This window comes from Ovis aries, chromosome 5 (genome assembly GCF_016772045.2).
Source record: "Ovis aries strain OAR_USU_Benz2616 breed Rambouillet chromosome 5, ARS-UI_Ramb_v3.0, whole genome shotgun sequence".
Lineage (NCBI taxonomy): Eukaryota > Metazoa > Chordata > Mammalia > Artiodactyla > Bovidae > Ovis > Ovis aries.
In genome coordinates, this window is record NC_056058.1 from 99,127,463 (window position 1) to 99,136,716 (window position 9,254).

The following is a 9,254-nucleotide window of genomic DNA, read 5'->3' on the forward strand; positions in this document are numbered from 1 at the left end:
ATAGCCTACTTACTATGCCCTAACCACATAATATCATGCCTTATAGCAGATTTCCTCTTTAACCTGCTGTAAGGAGACTGATGGAAGCAAAGTGAATTTATGGAATGGTTACTCTTCCTCACTAAGGCCTAGAAGAGCATTATATAAGATTTTACCAAGTCCTCTTGCATTTCATCAGTTTTATTATGCTGCAAATTCTTCCTCCAGGGAGTAAATTTTGATTTCAGTTCAGTTCAGTTCAGTCACTCAGTCGTGTCCGACTCTTTGCAACCCCACGAATCGCAGCACGCCAGGCCTCCCTGTCCATCACCAACTCCCGGAGTTCACTCACACTCACGTCCGTCGATCTCATCCTCATCCAGCCATCTCATCCTCGGTCGTCCCCTTCTCCTCCTGCCCCCAATCCCTCCCAGCATCAGGGTCTTTTCCAATGAGTCAACTCTTCGCATGAGGTGGCCAAAGTACTGGAGTTTCAGCTTTAGCATCATTCTTTCCAAAGAAATCCCAGGGCTGATCTCCTTCAGTACTTTTATTTATGTTTTGCTCTCTTGTTCTGTTTTTTGCAAAGCAAAAGTCTGTAGCACAGGAGCTAAGGAGACCTATAAGAAATAACAATGATGTACACAGACTAAACTTTATGAATTAAATGGCAGGTTCAATGTGGCCTGACTTACTGGGATAAAAAGAAGAGCTAAAGCAAAAATATGGATCATGGATCATGAACTAGGAATAAAAAGAAATGCCTGCTCACATAAGAAAGCAAAAATAAAGCCACAAGTATATATTTTTAATTTCCCTTAATTGAAATGTACTTTGTGGAATTTCACCCAGATGTTTCTGAAATTACAACATACATTTCATATCTTCTGTTGATCACTGTATTTTTTTTAATTTGTTTCAATCATTTTTTAACTGACCAGATTACAAATATAATCATGGTAGGCCTTGGTTCATCCTTCTAATAAGGCTGTTGATCTGGTCTTCCCTGTTGCCAGCATCTTCACTTTCTACAAAATGGGTGGTCTTTTTCATCATTCCATTTCATGGATAAGACAATTTAAAGGTTCACAGAAAGTTGTTTGCTTCTTTGAAACATTTTCCAATGGTATAGATCTCATGAATCAGATCCTCCATGCAAATAATGCCATTATTTCCCAAGAGATCAAGCAAACAAGGCGTTATCTGTCAGGGCAATTCACTTCTTGTTGATTTTACCATAACCACACTTGTAGATCAATTCATTTAATGACTTCAGATTTGGGTACCCCCATGCAATATATGGCAAATACTTCATGGCAAATAGATGGGGAAAATGGAAACAATGAGAGACTTTTATTTTCTTGGGCTCCAAAATCACTGCAGATGGTGACTGCAGCCATGAAATTAAAAGGCGCTTGCTCCTTGGAAGAAAAGCTATGACCAACCTAGACAGCACATTAAAAAGCAGAGACATTACTTTGCCAACAAAGGCCCATCTAGTCAAAGCTTTGTGTTTTCCAGTAGTCATGTATGGATGTGAGAGTTGAACTATAAAGAAAGCTGAGCACTGAAGAATTGATGGTTTTGAACTGTGGTGTTGGAGAAGACTCTTGAGAGTCCCTTGGACTGTAAGGAGATCCAACCAGTCCATTCTGAAGGAGATCAGCCCTGGGTGTTCATTGGAGGAACTGATGCTGAAGCTGAAACTCCAATACTTTGGCCACCTGATGCAAAGAGCTGACTCATTGGAAAAGACCCTGATGCTGGGAAAGATTGAAGGCAGGAGGAGAAGGGGACGACAGAGGATGAGATGGTTGGATGGCGTCACTGACTCAATGGACATGAGTTTGAGTGAGCTCTGGGAGTTGGTGATGGATGGGGAAGACTGGTGTGCTGCGGTCCATGGGGTCACAAAGAGTCGGACACAACTGAGCCACTGAACTGAACTGGTGCAGTGTAAGACTCCACTGCTGATGCCTTGTTGAGCTTCACAAAGGTGCGACTGAAGTTCTGATGGAGCCGAAGGAGCTGTAGCACCTTTCGAACCTTCAGGCTCACATGGTTGGTAGCTCTGATCCTGATGGCAAATGCCAATTTGGGCTCCACAGCCACACAGGCGTTGCTGGCTCTTCATGCCATCCTAAGCCATTCGAATTTCAGTTCTATATATCTGCTTAGCTTTTTCATTGATAAGCTTCCTCCTTGCCTTTCGGAAGCATCTTTTGGGCAAACTTCATTCTCAGGCACTTGATCTTAACCTCAGCGAAACTCTCGCTTTTCCTTAAGCGTTTCTGGCCAGCAGGAACCTTCTTTTCCTTGTTTCCCTCTGCACCGTCCATGGTTCCAGCCGGGAAAGAGGGAGTTGGAGCATGCGCCTGTCACTGTAGTTTAAGTATGGGATTCACCTCCTAGAACCTGAGTTCTCTGCACAGGTGCATGGTCTGTAAACTTAGATAATAGCTGCTAAGCCATTTCAGAACTAAAATCCCCAGTCCACGTAGGAATGAAAGGCAACAGCTGATCAAGAGAACATAACGGAAAAGAGAAAACTTTCAAGGCCTCTGTGCACCTGATTCAGTTGAGAATGAGCTCTGACAATTGAGGTTGTACTTACACATAAGGCCCAATTGAGTCACTTTCCTAAAAATAAGCTGTCAAGTGAGTCAGCCAAATAATTCATTTTTTCAAAGACAGAGATTTCCTAATCGGAAGGCTGAACTCACCAACTGTTTGAACTGATTGACCATTGTAGTTAAAAATAATCACATCAGAAGTGCCCGTACCTGGAGAAATTTATTCACATGGCTTAATAATCTTAGCACTTCACCCCTGCTCTTAGGACAATAACTTAAATAAGTTGGTGCCCCACACATATTTGCTGAGTTTTGGCACAAAGAGTTCATGTTTTACCAAACAGTACCTGGTCAGAACCAAGATCCATTTTGAATAAGAGCTGGGAAAGAAAAATCAAGTGTCATAAGTTTTGGGATATAAAAGGCAAAAATTAGTCCCAATATCACATTTACAGTATTTAAATAGTTTTTAAATGGTAATCATAGTAATCACTCAGTTGTCCATTATAATCAAAGTTTTTAAATGAGAGAAAAATTAATAAAGAGCACTTTCAGTAACTAGGACAAGAGCCCCTATAAAATGACCACCTGTGTTAAGTCGAAAAGGAACTGTTCATGAAATGATTTCTTTTATGATGAGATTACTGCAAGCTGGTGCTTAGGAAAGTACCTTAATGCCTAGTCTACTTGGTTTAGACTAAGCCAAATTTTCTGGCACATTCATGTGTGATGTTTGGAAACATCAACAAAGGACAGATTTTTATAACCAAAAAACCCCTTAATATCACAAATTTCACTACACAATGCTTTAATACACTTGAATTGTAGTGGTATAATTTACAGTTTGGTATTAATTTTCAGTACTGTCCTTCCTTGAGAAAAAAGCATCAGTCATGAAGGGCCAGAAGGCTGACTTTATCCTTATCTTGATATAGATTTAGATTCTTTTATCCTTCAATTCTGGGAACTTTCCCAGTGGCTCAGCTGTAAAAGAATCCGCCTGCAATGCAGGAGACATAGGAGACACGGGTTTGATCCCTGGGTGGGGAAGATCCCCTGGAATAAGAAATGGCAACCCACTCCAGTATTCCTACCAGGAAAGCCCCATGGAGAGAGCCTGGAGGGCTACGGTCCACGGAGGGCTACGGTCCACAGAGGGCTACGGTCCACGGTGTCACAGAGACTGAGCAGGGACGCAGGCCTCCTCTGATTCTGTTCTTGGAAACTGGTGCCCTCTTCTGGAGAACCATAACTGGGTCTTGCCGGCTGAACCATTTTCTATCAACACAGAAGAAACTCCAGTCTCTCTGGCAGCCGCCAATCAGAATTTGAGTTACTCGTTTCAACAGCAAGGAGTTTACCAACTTTTCATGAGCTTCTTTTTCTGTTCCTGTCACTACTGCACAAATCTTTGCAATTAAGAACTTTTCTTCAGATAAAAATTATCCTACTCAACCCATTTAGGATGTTGTTTTTCCTCCATCACTGGCAGGAAAAAGCAGATAATGATTTTGATGACCAAGCAGACACAAATAAAAGTCATATTTAGCAAGACAAATTTAAACATACAGCTTTAGGAAAATGCTGTTTATTTCCAAAACACTGCAGTATAAAACAGGTGCAGAAAACTCATTCTCTTCAACAGCATCATCCTTTTTGCACACTGACTTGTAGAATTTAAGTAATCAGAAACTCTGGGGCTAAGAAATGAAAACAAGAGATTGCTGTGGATCTATCATGTGTGAAGAACATGGTTTGAGTGAGTAAAAAGGAAATGCAGGTAAGAGAGTCAGACCTGCACCCCCTGGGTGATGACTGGTAAACCACTTAACTTCAACATCCATCAGGTTCCCCATTTGTAGACTGTGAAAATCTAGTTTTGCCTCTTTCATCACCAGAATGTTGAAAGCATGTTGTAACAAAACATACATTGACTTCCTTTGAGGGGAGAAAATTGTAAAACATATATTCATTAAGTTACATTAGAAAAACTTTTCCATTAGAAAAGTTGGAGCAGGATACAGTCCTGATTAAACTGTAGTTCCTGAGAGCAGAGATCACCACTGTAGTCACAGGAAGTATAAGGCTGTAGCCTATGAGAAACCATTTATTGTTTTTATACAGAACTGTTACTGCAGTAAGGATACAGATTATTAATATATGATAGGGTAAAGGCTTATGGTTAAAATCTCCTGCAATTCATAACTAACCATGCTTGATGTACATAGAGTTTCCTCTTTAACAAGGCATAGAAATCATTCCCCAGAAAGCCTGAAATTGCATGTTTGTATTCACCTATTTTAAGAGCTGAAACAAAATGGTACTGAGTGGTTTATTACATCAATTGACATTGTATAGAAAAGAAGCAGGCTATAAATTAATAAACAAGTCAAAATGTTAATATGCTCTAGATACTTGATATAGTTATGTCAGATTAAATCTGGGCAGTATAGTCAGTAGTTTTGCACAATGTATTTTTAAACAAGATGAGGAACCATTTAGCTCTTGACAACTCATGGCCACAGTGGGAATGACATCATGATCTTGGCCAGCACTGCTCTTCAGGGACCCAAGCTGCTGCTGCTGCTGCTGCTGCTGCTGCTGCTGCTGCTGAGGCACTTCAGTCGTGTCTGACTCTGTGCGACCCCATGAACAGCAGTCCATCAGGCTGCTCTATCCATTGGATTCTCTAGGCAAGAACACTGGAGTGGGGTGCCATTTCCTTCTCCCCCCAAGCTGCTAGGAGACATGAAGAACATGAAGCTTTCCAACCATGCAGGATGGCCATTCTGAACTGAGCATAAAAAGAGCTCCTGGCTGCAGCAAATCCTAGAAAAACAAGAGAGCAGCTGATCGCCGATAAGAGCATGCCCAGACTCAAGAAAACTATTCCAAAGATTTATGTTAATGATTTTCTCTCTCACACTCCATCTTTATATGAGGAAATTTTGCATCCTGTTCCTTTCGGAAAGTATTTTATCCAATTTATGAAATCTATTGAATATGTTTCTCAAAATCTTATGGTATAGAATGTAGAATAATAAATGTATTCCTTTTTCAAAGATGGATACCTTCTAAAATGTACTTTTTACAACAAAAACATAGACGAAAAACAATGGCCTGATACCTAATCAACAAACTCCTGATATTTTCCTCTACCCAAATGTTTCTTAACGTGTGTAATTGAGCATATCTGGCCATTTAAGAAAACATTCTCTTTTCTTTGGACGGAAGAGTGCTTCATTAAAAAGAGTCAAAGAAGTACATTGAAATAATTGATATTTCTAGTTCTTAACATTATTAGCTTAAAATAAGAGTTTTTAAAAAACTTTTTAAAAACATGATGTTTTTACCCTCAAAGAAAAGAAAGATAGCACTAAGTCATGTCCAACTCTTGCGATCCCATGGACTGTAGCCTGCTAGGTTCCTCTGTCCATGGGATTCTCCAGGCAAGAATACTGAGGTGGGTTGCCATTTCCTTCTCCAAGGTAACTTCCCGAACCAGGAATTGAACCCAGGTTTCCCGCATTGCAGACAAATGCTTTACTGACTGAGCTATGTGGGAAGCTTTTACCCTCAAATTACATTTAATTTCTTATATAAAAAGTGCTTAGTGCTTTGTTTGCTATAGTAAATGTTGTATTAAAAGTGGTTCTATTAAATTAACTGAAAAGAATGGTTTCTCAAAGTAATTTGAGAATCTAGTAATACTGCAAAGAAAAACTTTACCCTTTTTAAAAATTAACATAAGATTTCTTGTAATTATACATTTTAGATCAAACACAAATTTCATGTTTATTTATATATTTATTTATAAAATTTTATTAGAAAATTAATTTTTGAGATTCAGTGTATCTACAATTATACCACTGTTTGTAGAATGTTTTATCTACAAGTGTTTTATCCTTCATGCATTTTATTTAATTTTTTAAGTTTTTATGTACTGTTACTGTTAGTCCCAGAATATGTGTGAATCCTAGAAGATAGGAACCAAGCCTTATGTTACCCTTTGCATTTGCTGAGCCTAGTATTGTGTCTGGTACATGTTAAATGCTGAATTAAAAGTTGAAGGATAAATTAATAAATGAATGATGTAGCAAAATCAGAGAATCATATAATTATCTCTCCATATATTCACTTTATGTACTAATATCACTACTAATTTACAAAGTAGTTTTTTTTTTTTTTTTTTTTTTTAATTTAAGAGCCTAAGGCTGGATTTCACTGGTGGCACAGTGAATAAAAATCCGACTGCCAGTGCAGGGGACACAGGTTCAATTCCTGGTCCAGGAAGATTCCGCATGTAGCTTCTCTGCTACAGCTGCTGAAGCCCTGTGTGCCTAGAGCCTGTGCTTTAAAAGACATTCTAACATGTATACTATCATGTGAATTGAATTGCCAGTCTATGTCTGACGCAGGATGCAGCATGCTTGGGGCTGGTGCATGGGGATGACCCAGAAGGATGTTATGGGGAGGGAGGTGGGAGGGGGGTTCATGTTTGGGAATGCATGTAAGAATTAAAGTTTTTAAAATTTAAAAAATAAAAACTAAAAAATAAATAAATAAATAAATAAATAAAAGAAATTCTGTATATTGAGTCACCTTAAGTCAAAAAAAAAAAAAAAAAGAAAAATCACGCCAAAGAAAAATAAAAATAAAGTAACAACTTATAAAAAAAAAATAAAAATAAAAAAATAAAAGAGACGCCACCGAAACGCGAAGCATCACACGGCCTACTGCAAGGAAGAGTAGCCCTCAGTCTCCGAAACTAGACAAAGCAATAAAGACCCAGCAGAGCCAAACAATTTTTTTTTTATATTAAAGCCTAAGATCTTCTTGCTTTCTCAGCCTTTATTCCAACTTACCGTTTTACCTTTGAGAAAACAAGATTTTTATTACCGTGTCTAGGATTTACCCCAAGTTATACAGCACTTTCCCCCCAGATCTTTCCTCTACTAAGAAAACAGTATGTAGCACCAAAAACATGGTAACTATGCGGCATTACAGGTACGGTACCAGTGCTACAGAGATAATCATTTTGCAATATATAAATGTATCAAATCAACACATTATCACCCTAAACTTACACAATAGTAAATGTCAGTTGTATCTCAGTAAAGCTGGAAAAATATTATTGTTCACATTCACAGAGGCAGAAAATTGAACAGAGGTAACCAGAGTCTGAGGGAAGGAGGGGGTATGGAGTTAACATTTGTTGGGTACAGGTTTCAATCGATGATGAAAAGCTCTGAAAGTGATGATGGTTGCACATCATTATGAACATATTTAATGCCACTGAACTGTATGCTTAAAATGGCTAAAATGGTGGATTTTATATTTTACCATAATGAAAAATGCATATGTGGAATATTTTTTAAAAAAAGAAAAGAAAATATGTAGAAATATTCTATCTTATATACTTGATTACCTTTGGGGATTTTTACCTTGAGCTCCTTAACTACCACATAGAAATGATCCAAAATACAATAAGAATGTCTAAATTTAAAAAACGGGATAAAACTGATATGCTGCAATTCTAAATCAAATGTAAAGTTAGATTTAATAAGCACTTATTTCCACTAGGTGGAGCCATTTGCTAAACTAGCTGTAGGAGACGTGATTGAAAGAGTGCACCTTTATAATTTTATGTAGTTGTTTAGTTGCTAAGTCATGTCCGATAAGAAACTGCAAAACAATTTTCCAGAGTAGCTATACCATTCACATTCCCTCTGGCAACGAAAGTTCCAGTTGTTCCAAAGTCTTATTAGGACTTGGCCACTCCCTTGCAGGACATTTGGTCCTGGATGTTTTGGATAAGACCAAAGTTCTGATAACCCTATCTGATTCCATTCATATGACATTCTTGAAATGGAAAAACTCCAGAAACGAAATTGGATTAGTAGATGTCAGGAACGGGAGTGGAAAGAAGAGACTAAATGCAAAGGGGCATTGGTAAACCTTTAGAAGAGATTAAATTATTCTATATCTTGTTTGTAGCAGTGGTTTCATGATTATGGACATTTGTAAAAAATTTGTTTACTTAATATTGAGTATTTAATATTCAATTAATGAGACATACCAAAAAATTGCCTCAGTTTAGTTCAGTCGCTCACTCGTGTGACCCCATGGACTGCAGCATGCCAGGCCTCCTTGTCCATCACCAAATCCTGGAGTTTACTCAAACTCAAGTCCATCAAGTCAGTGATGTCATCCAACCATCTCATCCTCTGTCATCCCCTTCTCCTCTTGCCCTCAATCTTTCGCAGCATCAGGGTCTTTTCCAATGAGTCAGCTCTTTGCATCAGATGGTCAAACAATTGGAGTCTCAGTTTCAGCATCAGCCCTTCCAATGAATATTCAGGACTGATTTCCTTTAGGATGGACTGGTTGGATCTCCTTGCAGTCCAAGGGACTCTCAAGAGTCTTCTCCAACACCACAGTTCAAAAGCATCAATTCTTCAGGACTCAGCTTTCTTCACAGTCCAACTCTCACATCCATACATGACCACAGGAAAACCATAGCCTTGACTAGACGGCCTTTTGTTGGCAAAATAATGTCTCTGTTTTTTAATATGCTGTCTAGATTGGTCATAACTTGTCTTCCAAGGAGCAAGAGTCTTTCAATTTCATGGCTGCAATCACCATCTGCAGTAATTTTGGAGCCCAGAAAAATAAAATCTGTCACTGTTTCCACTGTTTCTC

At 38.5% G+C, this 9,254-nt stretch overlaps 1 pseudogene; it reads right to left on the bottom strand.

Moving 5' to 3' along the window:
• Positions 1-933: 933 nt before the first annotated feature.
• On the bottom strand, positions 934-2,318 carry LOC121819708 (large ribosomal subunit protein uL30-like; annotated as a pseudogene).
• Between the last annotated feature and the right edge of the window lie 6,936 nt (positions 2,319-9,254).